This window comes from Ursus maritimus, unplaced genomic scaffold, assembly GCF_017311325.1.
Source record: "Ursus maritimus isolate PB19 unplaced genomic scaffold, ASM1731132v1 scaffold_7, whole genome shotgun sequence".
NCBI lineage: Eukaryota > Metazoa > Chordata > Mammalia > Carnivora > Ursidae > Ursus > Ursus maritimus.
Genome location: NW_024426885.1, coordinates 54,351,109 through 54,367,742, shown reverse-complemented (window position 1 = coordinate 54,367,742; position 16,634 = coordinate 54,351,109). Strand labels below are relative to the sequence as shown.

Sequence of the window (16,634 nt, the reverse complement as noted above, 5' to 3'; positions counted from 1 at the left end):
AAGGACGTTCTCCGTCCCTAGAACGAGCTCTGTCGAGACGTTTAGAGTGGGAGGGTAATGCCCCAATCTCCCCCAATGGGGACCAGGGCTTAGTGGGTAAGATCCGCTTCCTTGCTCCTTGGGGGTCAATCCTGATGTGTTCTGCACAGTCTCACGGGGGTCCCTAGCAGGTTCAGCCCCTTGCCCTCACGGACCTCCTGCTCTTCCAAGCACATGTTCTGGACTTTCCTCCCTCTGCCACCAACCCACCTACAGTCGTGTGTTTTTTTTGTTTTCCTTAATTCAAGATGGTCCTTTTCTTGTTGATTTGTAGGATAATAGGCCCTCGTTTATTAGATGTTGTAAATATTTCTATGAATCTCATTTGCTTTTTAGCTTAGTAACACAGCAAAATGTTAATTTTTTTTTTTTAGGGAGGGGGGTGGGGGAGAGGCAGAGGGAGACAGAATCTTCAGCAGGCTCCACGCCCAGCGCAGACCCTGACGTGGGGCTTGATCTCATGACCCCGAGATCATGACCTGAGCAGAAATCAAGAGTCAGACGCTCAACCGACTGAGTCACCCAGGCGCCCTGAAATGTTAAATTTTTAGACAGGCACATCTGTCTGACTTTTCCTTTGTGGTTTCTGGATTTCATGTCAAGCTCAGAAAGGACTTCCTCACACTGAGATGAACAAATATTGGACAGCTGGTAAAAAGTGCTCAGATTGTTAATCTCTCTGAAATTTACTTTTGGGCATCATGTGAGATACCATGATACTAATAACAAAAAACAACCCGACAGCAATACTTACTGTTTTGTTTTCCAAGTGGAAAAGGAAAAATCCCACACTGTTTGTTCATATCTCAACGAGTCCATCTTGTCTCCCCCTGATTTGACTGCTGCTCTTGCATTTTGCCCAGTTCCCATGATCCCCGTAGCATGGCTTCTGGAATCTTTGTTCTGTTCCTTTGATTCATCAACTCTGCCCTGTTGGAATGACTCTGGCTTTACAACATGTTTTGATATCTAGTAGGTCAAGTCTCATCTCATTTTTCTTCTTTTTTCAAAATGTTCTCGGTGATTCTTATTTGTTGACTCTTTCAGATGAGCTTTAAAACCAGCCTGTCAAGTTCCATAAAAATCCCTTTAGGGTTCTGATTGGAAATGCATTGAATTTATAGACTTAATTTGGGAAGAATTGACATCGTCATATTATCGAGTCTTCCCATCTGGAGCGTGATAGATCAGTCCATTTATTCAGGGCTTCTTTATGCCCTTCAGTAAGATTTTACTGTGTTCCTAGTATAGGACTTGGACATTTCTCATTAAGTTTACTCTTAGCTATTTTATAGTTGGGCATTGCATGTAGGATATTTTTCCCATTACATTTCTAATTGGCTACTGTTGGGCGCGCAGGTGGGGTGTGAATTTTGATGGTACCTTGCCTGCAGTCACACCCATGCTCTATGTAGTTCTAATGTTTTTCTGTGGGTTAGCCGAACTCTAAACCAGCCATGCCTGTCCCACATGAGACGGGCCTCCCTCAAGAGCAGAGGGCTCCGTTGTACCTGGCTGGCGGAGCCTGAATGCAACGACCCCGTTAGGGCTGCTGTAGGGACGGCTGCATGGGGCAGAGCTCTCCGCCTATGGCCCTATTCTAAAGCTTCTCTGAGTTCATAATTCTGGTCGCCATGTCTGCTTTCAGGCACCATCTTCCCAACTGCATGACAATCAAGGGCGAGTTCCCTTCCCTCCCTCCTTCCTTTCCTTCTTCATCTGTTATTGTTTGATTTCTACATGCTGAGCGCTGTGACAAGTGGCAGGAAGGAGGGGAAAGGGCTACTGAGATGATAGTTGCAGGTATAAATGCTTCACAGTCTTGGGACGCAAGTGATGTCACAAACTATTCTCAAATTAGAGCGTGGTAGAGACCCACACCCCGAAATGGCTAGAAGTACAACCTGTATTCTGGGGGCTCCTCCTCCACCGCATGTTCCTAGGCAGACATGAACCCCAGGGGCTTGCACGATCCCAAAAGAAAGCCTCCATTCTCCATGAAGGAGGAGTCTTGCTTTTCCAGGCTGCCCCCCTCAACGTCAGCCACAGAGGGTGCTGCTGTCTGGTCCTGGGCCCCTGCTCTGTCACTGATGCTTCTTTTTTTTTTTTTTTTTTAAAGATTTTATTTATTTATTTGACAGAGATAGACAGCCAACGAGAGAGGGAACACAAGCAGGGGGAGTGGGAGAGGAAGAAGCAGGCTTATAGCGGAGGAGCCTGATGCAGGGCTCGGTCCCATAACGCCGGGATCACACCCTGAGCTGAAGGCAGACACTTAACGACTGCGCCACCCAGGCGCCCCTGTCACTGATGCTTCTGTTCCAGCAACCAGCTTTCTCTGAGGCTGCAGTGCGGGTGTCCTTCCCCCCAGGCAACAGAGGCTGCTCCTCAGAGACCCTCTGAGCAGTTCTCAAGGGGTGCACAGCCTCAGAGCTGGTGGGCAAGGACAGCAGGCTCTGCCTGGTGGAAATCCTGAAACTGGCCACCTTTGCCCTCCTTCCTAGGCCCACGGAGTCACCTGCAGGAGAGCTGCTCCCCTCCTCCACCCCCACAAATGGCTCTGTCCCACCCATCTCTCACAGGGACCATGCTTACCCACCAGAAGGGTCTGGGACAGTGGTTCTCGATCAAGGTGGTAGTGACAGTGACAATTTTGCCACCCAGAGATCATGCGGTCCCTCCCCTTGTACTCAGCGTCACACCTGGTCAGACAGGTTGTTGAATGAAATGAATCTGAAAGACAGCTTAGGAGCTGCCCAAGAGTCCTGAGCCTACTTGGAGGTGGCCACTGGTTTTGAGGATGAGGTGTCCCCAGGGCCCCCTGAATGTCCCCAGTTACGGGGTGCTCACTCCCTTAAGTGCACTCCCCATTCTGGGATGGCTCCAGCCGACTGAGCAGACGTTCTTGCTGATGAGGGAAGGGTAGGTCAGCTACCTTCAACTGTCAGAGGGCCACGTGTGACTGGAACCTGCCAGTCTGGACAGGACCGTTCTAGACATTAGAAATAAAAATCTTCGTTTCTTCTTAAGGGAGACAAAAACTGTCACCTTCTCCTGTCTGATGACTCAGGCTTCCTTCCCAAGGACAGGGGGAGCTTCGGCAAGAGTGGTAGAAACCAAACCCATGAGTTCAGTTCTTAAGTTGGTCTCTGCCATGTTGAGACCAAGTGGCCTCTCTCAAGGACCCTCTGGTCTGGGCAAGGAGTCAGTTACCCCAGAAACACAGGTGACAAGTGCTATCCTAGAGGGCTGTGGTTGGGCTATAACAGAGTGACACAGAGTAACTCTACACGTGGGGGACAGTGAAGTGTCCACAGGGGGATGCTTGGTGTATGCCTTGAAGATTCACCAGGAGCTGGCCAGGCGGAGACAAGGTATGTGTTGGGGTGCCTAGCCAAAGTCAGGTGGCCTGAGGGAGGGTGTGGCCTGTCCCTAAGGAGAGTCTTCAGTGGGCTGACATGGGACCCCCAAGGGTGGGAGGAAGCTGACAGTGATGGGCTCTGCATGTTTCTATGGCGGGCTTCCCCCATCTCTGAGCCTAGTTCAGAGCTCTGCTGAATGACAGTTATGGGCTCTGGGGGTGTGAGGAATCCAGTTTTGCCTCCACCCTTCCCCGCAAAGCTACTTTCCACCAATAGGGGGCAGGGCGAGCTCAGGAAATAATGCCTGGTTCTCTGGGATTTGGGCAGCCAGAGGATGTCTGGTGTTCCATGAGACCTCTCGATACTCAGCGGACAATTACTGAGCTTCAGGCCTGATGCTAGGCTCTGGGGGCAAGAAGACGAAGACAAACCCCGCCCCCTGCGTCCTGTGTCCCTGGCCGCATAGACTGCAGGGGCTGAAGGAAGCTGTGATCACTTCCATCAGGGTGGAGGCCAGAGGAGAAGTAGGACCTGCTCCCTAGAGAAGGCCATGTTTGGGCTCAACCAAGACCTCTTGGCTGATGGGGTTTCGAGATGTGCCACCGAGGGGACTGAGCAGGGTGCGTGGGGGAGGGACGCAGACTGGAGCATCTGGTGGCTGACTGCCATCCTAGATCCCAGAGCGTGAGGTGCGGCAAGACCTGGGGGCCGGGTCTGGGGCAGTGACAAGTGCGCTGGGGCTGGAGGCATAGCTCCTGGAGGACCTGCGCTAAGGAGCTGCGTCCTGGGGCAGCAAGGAGGAGCAGACAGATTTGCCTTCAGGAACTCACTTTCCATTGTGAAAACGTACAAATATACACCCAAGCGTGCGGTATGATCACTCCCTGCGCCCACCCACGACGATCGCATTCTCCCACGTTCTCATCCATTCTCCCTCCATGTTTGAAAAACTTATTATAGGAAATTTCAAACACGCACAAAAGCAGGGAGCTGGTATAATGATCCTCATAGACCGACCGCCGGCCTGGCTCAACAATGAGCAGTTTGCAAGCTCCTTCCGGCGGCACCCCACCCTCGGATTATTTTGAGGCAAATCACCTATCATTTCATATATAAATATTTTTGTACATCTAAAACTGAGGGACTCTTCAAAAACAAAACATAACCGTACTACCATGACCGCACTTGAACGAAGTGAATAACCACTCCTTAATTTCACCCCATATCCAGGACTGACAGATTTTTAAGTCCCGAAGCGGCGGGACTCAGGTCAGGATTCCAGGAAGCGCGGGGTCAGGGGGCTGGCGTGGGGGCAGCAGCCCGGAGACCCTGATGCGAGGCTGGGGTAAAGCAGCGAGGACATGCGCTTGGCTAGGGCACTGCCGTGAGGGGAGAAGCGGGGAGAGCTTAGCAGAGCCAGACGTTGCACGTGTTGTCTTAATCTCACAAAGCCCACCGGGGAGGTCTTGTTATGTCTCATTCACGGGTCAGGAGACCACGGCTCAGAGGCACTGAATTGCAGAGCCGCACTCCCCAAGCGCTGCCTCCCCCCAGCCCTCCCTGCAGCCCAGGGCCACAGAAGGGGGGTGGGCTCAGGTGCAGGGGTGTAGGGGGAGCCTCTGGCCCATGAGGGGTGGGGGAGGGAGCTGTCTCTTTCCCAATTCCCTTGGGTGCCCATGGAGGGTGGAGGTGCTGGTGGTGGGTGAGGCGTCCCCTTTGCTCCCCTATACCAACAAGAGTTCCAACCAACTCTGCGCTTTCCCTACCTTCCCCGACCCGCTGCCCCAGGTGGACTGTCTGTCCCCATCCTCCATGTGAATGAGGCAGGGGGCCGGCATCTCCCAGAATCCCACTTACACTGTGCTGACTTGGTCAACCCGGGGCTGACACGGTCCCTTTCGGTTGACCTGTAATACATCCTTAGGACAAGACCATGCTCCCCCCACTCCTCACCTTCCTCCCCCCAGCCCACAGAATCCCTGTCTGTTACCAACATGCGTGATGGAGGGCTGGCCAATTCTCTTGGGCCTTGATGTCTTGATGGAGGGTCCCTCCACAGAGACCCCCTGCTTGCTCGGGTTCCAGACTGGGAACCGGGGCTGGTGGGAGCCAGCAAGTCCACAGCCAAGCTCAGAACCATACTGGGTGATGTGGTGAGAGTTTCTGGGCCTCAGTTTCCCTGGCTATGAAATGAAGTGGGAGGACTTGTCTCATGGCGACTCCAGGGAGATTGTCCCGGGAAATCCTCACCACTGAAGCGCTGTGCCTGGTGATGAGGGGATCATGGCTGGCTTCTGGATCTTTGGGCTGAGATCAAATCCCCGCTTCTTGCCCTGCCCCAAGTCAGAAGGGTGCAGAGGATGGGGCGGCACCCACCCTGAGAGCCTACAAAGCAGGAGCCCTGTGGGCCCTGGGGGCAGTTTATCTGGAGGAGGCCCCGGGAACTGTCCCCCTCCTCATCTTTCTCTATTAGGAATCACTTCTTCCCTCCAGCCCCTGCCCTTCTGACAGCTCCCCCAGTTCCAGCCCTGCTCACCTCCTACCTCCCCTGCAGCCCAGGCAAGCCCAACTGTCTTCACTAACCAGGGAGTTGGGCTGCTAGTGCTGTTCGGACCTGGCCACCCTGGGTCAGAGCTCTGGGGACAGTGGCTTTGAAGGAAGATGAGCAGAGCCTCCTTGGGGTCTCTCTGTAATCTGATGGCCCCGGGGGAGGCCGGGTGACCGATGTTGATCCGTGTCTGAATCGGACTCCTGCGTGCCCAAACCAGCCAACTGTGAGCTGCTCCCACAGGAGCCTCAGTCATGGCTGCACCAGGGCCAGAAGGGACCCCAGGGTAGTCCCTTACTCGACAGCTGAGGAGACAGATGCCCGGAGGGTGAGGACCTGCTCAAGGTCACTGCCAGATGCGGTACAAGGCCAGGGCTCCTGCCTTACTGGCTGGGCTCTCCCCTCTGCCGTGGGCCCCCCAGACAGGTCGGGGGCGCAGGGCTTCCCCCGCCTCCACCCCAACATGCTGGAGGGGCTCTGGCAGGCCGAACTCGGGGTTCAGACCTCAGGCTCTTTGGGACCTCGGCGGCCTCCGAACCAGAGGGAACCGGAGGCCTTGCCTTGTGCCGCCGCATCTTCATAGGGCAGCTGAGGAAAGCGAGGTGCAAGAAGGCAGCCAGCGCCTTCAGTCCGCCACTGGGGGTCTCCCCTCCTCCTTCTTCCTCCTCATTTTCCTCCCTCAGGAGCAACTGTGGGCCAAGGAAGGGAGATGGCCACCGGCTGCCCTGGCTTGGCCCCCTCCCCTGTACCCTGCAGGAAGGACTAACAGGGTAAGGGTTTCCTCCTTGTGGTAGAACCCATCTCACTGCTCCCCCGGAGCCCCCCAGCTCAGCTGCCACCCTGTTCAGAGCACTGGAGGGGGAGTCCAGAGACCTGCCCATTGCTGTGTGATCTTTAGTAAGTCACTTCACTTCTCTGAGCCTCACCTGCACAATGGTAACAATAATGCCACCAGCCCTGCCTTGATCACAGGGGATCAAATCTGATAGAAAACGTGAGACAAGTGTGAGGAGTGGGCTTGTCCTGAGATGGCTAGAGAGAGACTGAGAGAATCACTGAGTCTACAGAAGATGGGTTCTTCCCGGGCTCCAGAAGACCGTGACCACAGACTCCAGCTCTGTCGCTGATTTGCTGTGTGGCCCTGGGCAAGAGGCCGAACCTCTCTGTGCCTCATAAAAGCACAGTGATCTATGCTTCTCCGTGCTGTGGTATTGACCTGCTGGCAACAGGGGAAGCTAAATGTGGAAGAGCTCTAAGATCCTTGGAAGAAAGGCTGTTTATAAACCTAAGAGATTATTAACACCATCCAATAATCACGCTGTCTGCTAACAAAAGTAATGACGCCCTAAAGTCGGGCAGAGAAACCAGCCCCGTCAGCACGGCAGCTCCTAGCTGGCCTTCCTCTCGGGCTCTCAGGGCTAATAAGCCTCTGTGTTCATGTGGGGCTTTGCGTCTACAAACCAACCACTAATTAGTTCCTCCACGGGCGTGCCCGGGAGGTGGGCAGGAAGGGCACCGGGTTATGAGGGAGCTCAAGCTCCGGGAAGGGGGGGTCTAACCCGGCCACCCAGCCGCTTAGGGGCAGGGCCGGGCTGGGAACAGAAAGCTCTCCCGGTTCTCAGGGCCTACTTCTGCTGCTGTGGCGAGCACCAAGGCAGATGGCTTGCCCTTTCTGGGCCTCAGGTCCCCGCCCAGAGCTGCCAACGCAGGAAGCTGGTGGGGCATCGTGGCGTGTGTGGCCCGATCTGGCACTTCTCCCCCACCCTTTCCTCTCTGCCCTCCTTGATGCTGGGTGCCAGCCCAGGGAGGGCACTTGGGGGAAGGGGTGGGGGGGCTGCATCTTTAATTCTGAGCCCGGAGAATTCCACAGGGTGTCCGTCCTCCCTGTGGCCAAGTCCTTGTGGTGGTGCCTGGGAGTCAGGCCTGTCATGTGGCTCTCTGAGCCTCAGTTTCTCCATCTGTACAGTGGAGTGCTAACGGCCACCCTGCCAGGTCTGGGTGCCTGGAGCCTGGCTCTGAGCACGGGTGGGTTATTTCTGGGTGGAAGGATGTGCTCAGCCCCAGGTCAGGGCCAGGGCAGGAGTGGGGGACACAGCTGCCGCCTCGTCCTGGGTCCTGACCGAGGCCTGCAGGGACACTCCTCCCGGTCCAGCCCCCGTACCTCTTGCTTCAGACGCCTGCTCTCATTCTGTCTCTCTTTCACCACACAACCTATTTTTAACTTTCGGCATTGGGGGAGGGGAGGAAGGGCTCTGTGGCAGCGGTTTCTCCCGTCTCCTTCCCTTTGTCTTTTCCTCCTGGGTCCTCCCTGCTCTGCCCCCCTCCCCCATTCCCCCTGTCCCACGTCCTTCCTTCCCTGCTGTGCTCATCCTCTCCCTGCCTCCTGCTCTCCCACCAGGGTCCCCCATCTCCCTTTCTCGCCGCCTTCTCCCAGGACCCCCCCAGCTCCACCCCTGTCCTGGATGGTGTCCCCTAGGTGACAGCAGGTCATGTAACGCCAATCTTGCCACCATTGCTTGTGACCGCTGATGGCCAATCTAGTGGACACTTCGCGGCCACAGCTGCCATGGGGACCATGCCCTCCTTCTCCTCCTTCTGGGAAACTGATCTTTGCTTGGTGTCTGAGACGTTGACCTTTCCTGGTCTCTTCCCACCTTGCTGGACAAGCCTCTGGGCGCTGCTCCCTCCCTGCCTTTGACTGCTGGTGTCGGCCAGGGGATCGGGCCGCTGCGGGGAGGACTTCCCCCTTTCTCCACCTTCTTTGGCTTCCAACATGGGGATTTTCCTCAGTCCCCCTCCTCACCCACCCACCTCATCTCAGTCTCTGCTGTTCTTGTGGGCCCCATCCACCTCCAGGCTTCAGACTCTGTGTGACCAGGCCCGGCCCGTGGGAGTCCATCCTGGGTCTTTGCTGGATGAGGAAGGAGGGTCTTTCCTCTTGGTGGGATGATGGTGGGATGTCAGCGTGGAGCTGCCGCTGGCTATTGGCCGGGGGCTGATGGAGCTGGGGAAGGGGGTGCCACTGGGCAATGCCCACCCCAGCCCACAGCCCCAGACTCTTCTGTCTGACACTGTTGGGGACTCCCCAGCCCAGCCCCAGCCGGCGCTGCCTGGCTCTCACGGGTTCCCCTCCAGCCTTTCCTCACCGCCTTCCTCTTGCCTGCAGGTCTCTGTCCTCCGCCGCGGCTAGGACGTCTCTGAGAAGGCTGCCCTGCCTCCTGACATCCCCGAGCACTTAGCCTTGACTTCCTGTTGGGGGCCTGGCACAGTGTGGCCCCCAGCAGCGGGCCCTGTGGTACTTTACCCCTCCGTGAGCATCTCCTGGCTCGGAACTAGTCCCTGTGTGCCTGGAGGGCTGGAGGTTCAAATCCTGGCTGTACCATTAGCCCACCTGTCTGGGCTCCCTGCCGTGGAGAAAAGAGAGCCCCTGGGCTTTGGAGTCGGGCAGACCGGGGTTTGAACCGCAGCTTGGCTGGGGTGGTCTCTTTGCGTCTCTGTGCTTCTGTTTCCTCATGTGGAAAACAGGGAAAGTAAAACCCACCTTGGATATTTGAGGCAAGTGCCTGGGCCAGCGTGTGGCTGCCTCTCCTCTCCCCTGCCTGCCCTCGGGCCTGGCGCAGAGCTGGGCACCCAGGAGATGGCGAGAGGAGGGGAGGTAGCCGGAGGAGGCCGCCCGGGCAGGCTGTGCTGGGGAGAAGGGAGAGTTACCCCCAGCTCACAAGGGCTCAGAAACACTGATGGAGCGCTGGCTTCCGTGTGCAGCTCTGCAGGGCTGGGGCAGAGAGAGGGGGAGAGCGGGAGGCGCGGGGAATGAGGGGCAGAAGGCACAGAGACAAGAGGGATGGAGATGGAAAGAGAGGAGATGGGACACGCAGGAGGAGAGCCCAAGGGGAGGGAGAGGCTGGAGAAGGAAGCAAAGGCTCAAAGGTGGAGAGCCATATGGAGTGGAGAGAGGTCGAGGCAGGAGAGCGGCAGGCCGGGTCCCCATGCCCCGCCTTGGTGACTCCCCGCAGGCACATGGGAGATTGCCTCGTGGGTGAGGGCCTTTGGGGGCTATCACTTTCCCGGTCAGTCGGAGGCCACGGCTCCTCGTGCCCCCGCGTGCTAGCGAGGGGTCCTGCAGCCCAGGGCCTGTAACTGAGTGGGCTGTGGCCTGATTGGTGGGGGGTCTGAGGGCCCCGGAGCCTCGTGACAAGGGGGCTACCAGCCCCTGCGAGGGCCACCCTGGCACTGGCCACTCAGAGAACACCCTCGAACGCCGGGGCCCTGGTAGCAGGGCAGAGGAGGGGCAGGACGTTCCGGACTTGCATTCAGGCTGGCAGAACCATAGGGCTCGTGGAGGAGGAGGAGCGGCCAAGTGTTTCTCTGGGATGGAAAAGTCCCCTCATCATTCCACTGCCTCGGCTTGTATGCTTCCAGGGTCAGGCAGCTCCCCACCCCTGAGAAAGCCTGCTCTGACACTGAGAAGGTCTTTGCTAGGCTGATGCTTTCACTCTGGCCTTGCCCGTGGGTGTGTGTGTGTGTGTGTGTGTGTGTGTGCATGTGTGCGTGCGTGCCTGGACAAGCCGTAAACCAGCATATGAGGCCACAGAGCTGCCCGTGAGGAAAGAATTCTAGGAAATTTTGTCTGCACCCCAGAGGAAGCCGGGGTCTTTCTCTTCGGATCCTTTATTTGATCTCAGTCCCCTGTTGCCCCAGAGAAGGACTTTTGACAAATTCATTTATCCTGAGATGCTAGGAAATGACTTTGTAACTCCCTCTATAAAGAGGGCAGTTTTTAACCCGAAGCAGCACCGCACTTAGGGCAGAACAACAGGCAGCGGGGAGCTGCTGGGGGAGCTCTAGATGGGACATTCCACTCTCTGGCTCTTGTTTCCCGCTAGAATCTCTTCCTCTTGTCTCGATTATGGGTTCTTGGCAGGTGGGGGCGATTTCTTCTGTTTTTCCTGTGGACCCCTTCAGGGTCCAGCAACCCCCTCCCCCTTACCCCAGGGGACTCCCTGTGAGTGGCAGGGTTGGGACAGTTAGCACAGCCTTTGCACCCATGAGTCACATCACCAAGATCCCACCTAAGGTACAAGTCCTGGCTTTGGGTGGCTTGCTGTGTGCCTTGGGCAAGTCATTGCCCTCTCTGGGCCTCCATGGCCCGCCTGGGAAAGGCAGAGTTTGGACCATAGGGTCTTTGAAGGCCCCTCCAGCTGTGGCAGTCCAAGGTTCTGGGCCTTTGAACCCCTCAGGTTGCTGGTCAGCGCCTGGGCTAGGCTCTGAGGGCAACAGGACAGGTGAATGGACTCCAGATGACCCTGTAGCCCTAGGCCAGCCAGGCAACTGGCCTCCTCCAGACAGAAGTGATGGGAGAGTTATTGCTGGAGACCTGGAAGCTCTCTTGTCTGACTCCCTTGGTGACAGATGGAGAAACTGAGTCCTGGGTAGAGGGATGGCTTGCCCGAATCCTTTAGCACTTTAGCATTGGGTCAGACCTATAAACGGGTTTCCTGCCGTTCTGTGCAGTTGGTTAGGTCTTGCAGATAAATCCTGGTGGGCTCCTGTTAGAGATGAAAACTAAGAGAGGTTCTAAAGGAAAGTGTGGGTGGAGAATTGTCTTCTAAGGAGGGGCCCCAGGGGGAGGCGAAGGGGTTGCATGGTGCACCAGTCCTTGGCCTGTGTGCCCCTTGCGTCCTAGGGCCCTAGAAGCCCTGGTGTCTGAGTTGGCCATTCTGCACTTGGCTATCAGTACACAGTGATGGAGGACACCTCTCCCTGTGGGGTGGGCTGTCCCTGGACCAGTGGCCGGACTGGGCTGGACGGGGCTATAAATCACCCCTGGAGCAGAGCTGCAGGACATGGTTTATGCGTTTCAGGCAGCTACCCTGCAACTCAGAATGGGCAGTGACGTGTCATTCTAATGAGGTTGCAAATTTCCTTGTCACCCAGCGCCACCTTCTCACCCTGGGCTCCTTCCACAGGGCCCCTCTCCGGGCTAGGGAGTGGGTTCAGAAGCCGATGAAGCTTCAGGTCCAATCAACCAGATTGGGGAGAGGGGTGGGCCTGGCCTGACTTTGCACACCCCACCCCACCTCCCACTCTGCCCCGCTCTAGTCTCCTGGGCGTCTCTCCCCTCTGGCACCTGATCTCACCGTCCAGGACTACACTGTGCAGACTTTTCTCTCCAGATCTCCACTTACACTGCTCCTGCCACCTGGAACATCCGCTCTGCTCTCTGTAACTATCCAGATTCTTCTTTCGAGGCCTAGGTGAAGACTCTTCCCTCCAGAAGTCTCCTGTAGCCAGCTCAACTGTAACCCTTAGACCTCTGGGGACAGGTGAGCCCCGTTTTGCTTGCTAACACTGGTGACAAGGGAGGGGCTGCCTGCAGCATCGGGGAGACTGCATCAGGCTGAGCTGGAAAGAGTTGTGGGACCTACTAGAGACGTCTGCCAGGCTCAGGAGCTAGAAGACTGCAGGGCTTTATGCTTGCCTTTCCTGCTGAGGAATCTGGGCTGTGGGGCCATTTATTCTAACATTTTCACACGTGGTGACATTCAGCCTCTCTCGTTGCATTATGTTCTGTCTACCCAGGGGAGACACAGCCTTCCGATGGCTGGCGCTTTCCCATGTATCCCCACGTGTCCCTCGTAGCGGTAGGGATATGTGAAGACTTGGCAAACCCCAGTCGGGGAGAGGGGGATGAGGAAAATGCTGCCATTTTCCCTAGAGTTAGGAGCTAGTTAGGAACTAGTTAGGAACCTGGGTCATAGGGCTTCAGAGCCATCTACAGAGGAGGGCTGTAGGGAACACGACGTGTGGAAGCTTTTCCTCAAGGTCCCAGAGGAAGTGAATGCCGGGAAAATCTCTCTAGCCAACTAGAGTTGGCTGGAGTTGCTGGGTTGCTGGTGTTTCTTGGACCAGGGGGTCAGGGCCCAGCATCCAGCCTGGCATCAGGGGCCCCTAGGCTTCTGCCTTATGACCCCCGGTCCTCACAGAGGCTTCCCTTTTCCTCTTCTGAGGCTCTAAAAGCGTTCATTAGTGCATAGCCTCCCACATGCGAAATCCCATTCTATAGATGGGGAAATGAAGGGTGCTTGGAATCCGTGGCCGAAGCCAGGGCCCGGCTGGCAGTTCGGCAATGGCTAGAGTGACTCCGACTCCAGGCACAGGCTCTGTGTTCAGGCCAGACCCCAGGCTTGTCAGAGAGGCAGTTCTCCCCTTACAGACCCCAACGAAGAGAGTGTCTGAGCTACACAGTCACGTACAGATGGTTAGTTCTGAGTCCCTTGGGATCAGACAGAGAAAATGAGGCCCAGAAAGGACCAGGGCTGGCCCCAGGCCACACAGCCTCTCCTAATGGACAGGCTTCCTGACAGCCAGGTGTCCTGAGAATCCAAAATAGAGGCGAGCAGGGCTGTTCGCCTGGGCCTTTGCCAGAGTCCCACACTGCATAGACCCAAAACACTGAAGAAAGGGTCCCTGCAGGACTCCTGCTGCGGCAGCCAGCCTTGGCCAGCACCAGTATATGCCTTTATTTTCCACCAGCTTAGACACTTTGACTCTCCGCCAAAGCAAGACCTTGGCACGGGGAGGTTGTGCAGCACGAAGACCATGGTATAAGCCAAGCGCTCAGAAGTTTTCAGCTTGGCCACGGATGCCTGGGGGCATTTAGCCCTCCTAGCTTCCGCTGCTCTATCCCCCAAATGACGTGGGATCAGGGCATCTCTGCAGTCTTGTCCAGCTTTAAATTCTTACTACAGTGTAAATGATGGATAGAGGACTTCTGTTGAAGCCATGTTGGCAGGAAGAGGGAAGGGGAGTCCGAAGGCGAGCACGGGACCCCAGGGGATGCTGCAGATACGGGTCATGAGGTGGTCCAGAGAGGAGGTCTGGGGGCCAGGACCCTCAGCTGCTGCTGAACCCCGTCCCTGGCTGGCCTTTCTCTTCCTTCCTTTCCCCCCCTCTATCTCCTCCTTTCTTCTTGTTCCCCTGCTGCAGTGGTTCGTGCAGTCCTCCCCTCAGTGTGGAGCACTGTGACGAGTTGGCCCTTGGCCAGATTTGCACTGGTGGTTTATTGATTTAATTAATCAGGGGCTGTACCCAGTGTCCCCCTCCTCCTTGTGAGGTTGGGCAGGGGCCGGGCTGAGCTCCCACAGGGCAGCTAACTGCTATTAAAGACCCAAGGAGGACGCGGACATCAGGTTCAGCCTGTTTCAGGGACCTGTGGTTCCTGTCACCTTTGTCCCTTCATCCCCTTTGGACTCTCTTTGTCGTGCCATTGCAAGCAACAGTGACAGCTTCATCAAGCCTGGAGCCTCTGCCAGGGAACGGGGTGGGGGGGGGCCCGGTGGATAGCAGGCACAGGGGGCGGGGCCGCAGTAGCTGGGATCCCACCCTGGCCACGCCTTCTCTGGCAGGTGCCCCACTCGGGCCCGGGAAATGCGGTTCTTTCATCCTCAACAACAGAGCGGGGGTTCCAGAGGCCAGTGAGGGGCGTTCCCGTGCCCACCCCTGCCTAGTGTCTCTAGATGCCATCATGGAGTGGGCATTTGCCGCATCTGAAGAAAAGGCAGGAGTGACTTCAGGCGACCAGGAAGCATTGGCCTGGGAGCCAGAAACTGGGGCTCCGTGCCATCTGAGCCCTGAGGGCTGTGTGGCCTGCTTTCCAGCTGTCCTCTGTGGGTGTAGGTGAGGGTTGGGGTCAGCATCGTCTGAAGTCCCTTCTAGCTCCACGGTTGTCTTTTCTTTCATGCCCGGGAGCTGTCCTTACACCACGGAGCGCTGGGCACCGGTGGACGGCTCCCACCACTGCAGGCTCGGCCAGTTCTCACGCCAGCTCTGTCAAGTGGGCGAGCCCATCTGCATCTTATCGATGAGCAACTCAGAGAGGCTGAATTACCTGCCTCAGGTCACACAGCTGTTAGGTGGCAAAGCTTGGTTTGAGCCAAGGCAATTCACGGGGGAGGGTGACAATGGGGTTGATGGATTCCCGCTGGCATCCCCCCCACCCTACTGTCACATTGGTCCCCTCCGGTCAGCCACAAGGCACCTCCCACCCTCCAGAGCCTGCAGCAGGGGTCTGCCTGGGGGGCACGGAGGACAGAGACGCTGCAGGCAGGCTTTGGCCTCATCTTTTGTTTTTGTGTTTGTGTTTTTAAATACGGAACACTTCAAGACTCTGCATGTCATCCCTGCACAGGGGCCACGCTCCTCTTCGCCATCCTGTTTCAGTGTTAGTGCGTGTGCGGCCGAAGTGAGCACACCCCGTCCTTCGGAGAGGAGGCTGGAGGCCCTGGAATGGTGGCTCCAAGGGGGCTGCACTTCCCACAGGGAGCCGGGAGCCTGGGTGAGGGGGTGGAGGGCTGCAGGCTGTCATCTTGGCAGGAGTGAGGCTGGGTGCGCGGGAAATGCCTTGGTGGCTCAGAGCCTGACGGTGCCGGCAGGGTCCTTGAGGCCCATTGCCCAGATGAGAACACTGGGGCCCAGGGTCGCACAGTCTGGGTGGGGGGGGTGTCTCTCGGAGAGTATGGCCTGGTGTTCTGCCGACCCTCCCCTGACTTACACCCCTCGCCACCTGAACCAGGGTGGCCGCCGATCGGGTGCAGGGGACAGGCAGCAGCGGGGACCGGCCCCATAAGCTGGTGTCAGCGGCGTCTGTCTCGTGAGTTCACAGCTGCTGGGAACATCTGCTCTGTCTCCCACCACGGCACCGGCTGCTTCCCTGCCCCGCCCGCTCTGTCTGCTCTGTCTACGGCTTTTCTCAGTTCCTTGCCATCTCTGTTCTTCCTCCCTCCTCTCTATTCTCTGGGTCTCTCAGAATTGGTCATCTCTGCCCCATCCATTGGGTTGGTGCCAGCCCCTCCAGGGCCCAGGACCCAGGGGGAGGTGTGACAGGCGAGCGTGACAGGCTGGGCTGGGGGACCGCGCTGTGGGGGGAGGAGGTTCCCTGGCTGACCACTCCGAGCTTTCAACTCCTCAGCTGGGGATAACAGCACTCGCCTCAGAGGGCCATCGTGAGGGGAGAGGGCCGACGACAGTGCTGGGGACTTCCTAGGCTCCCTCTGCTCCACACCCAGGCTCAGAGTTACTGTCCTTGTCACGCACCCCATCCGTTCCCAAACCTGGACATGCCTGGAACTCCTGGGCAGTCCGAGGAGCTGCAGATCGCAGGCCCATTCCCCTCGCATGCTTCTGCCCCGCTGCCCCACCGAGGCCGCATCCTTGCCAAGCTGTCCCTGCCAGAGGGCCATCTGCCTCTGGGGTGTCATGGTGGTCGACAAAAAGGGCTAACAGGTGGGGTGCTGGTGCCCGGGCTCAGTCCTCTGAGCGTCAGTGTGCACATCTGTGAGATAGGAAGAGGAAGGCCTCCTTCCTGGGCTTGCTGAGAGAGCACCAAGAAGCTCTCACCGCAGGCCCCACGGACGTCAGAAGGGCCCAACAAATGGGGCTGACTGTTCTCATTGAGTCCGCCAGTGTTGGGGGGCTCACCCCCTCCGAGACGGGTAGCAGGGGTGCCTGTTCTAGATGATACCTGGGTGTATTGACAAGGAGTCCTCGCCTTTGCCTGCTGGTCGAGTCCCTCTCTCTCCTTCCAGAAGCCTCTCCCAGCTGCCCACACTGCTGACATCTTCCTCAGGCCTCCTGCAGCCTGACGGGCTGAGCCCACGCCTGGCACCTGTTTCCTGCTGGCTTACTCA

General features: G+C 57.2%; 1 non-coding gene across 1 annotated transcript; it reads right to left on the bottom strand.

Moving 5' to 3' along the window:
* Positions 1–15,091: 15,091 nt before the first annotated feature.
* Positions 15,092–15,200, bottom strand: LOC121101380. Its single transcript, XR_005833370.1, has one exon. It is a non-coding gene; the product is annotated as a U6 spliceosomal RNA (small nuclear RNA).
* Positions 15,201–16,634: the final 1,434 nt, after the last annotated feature.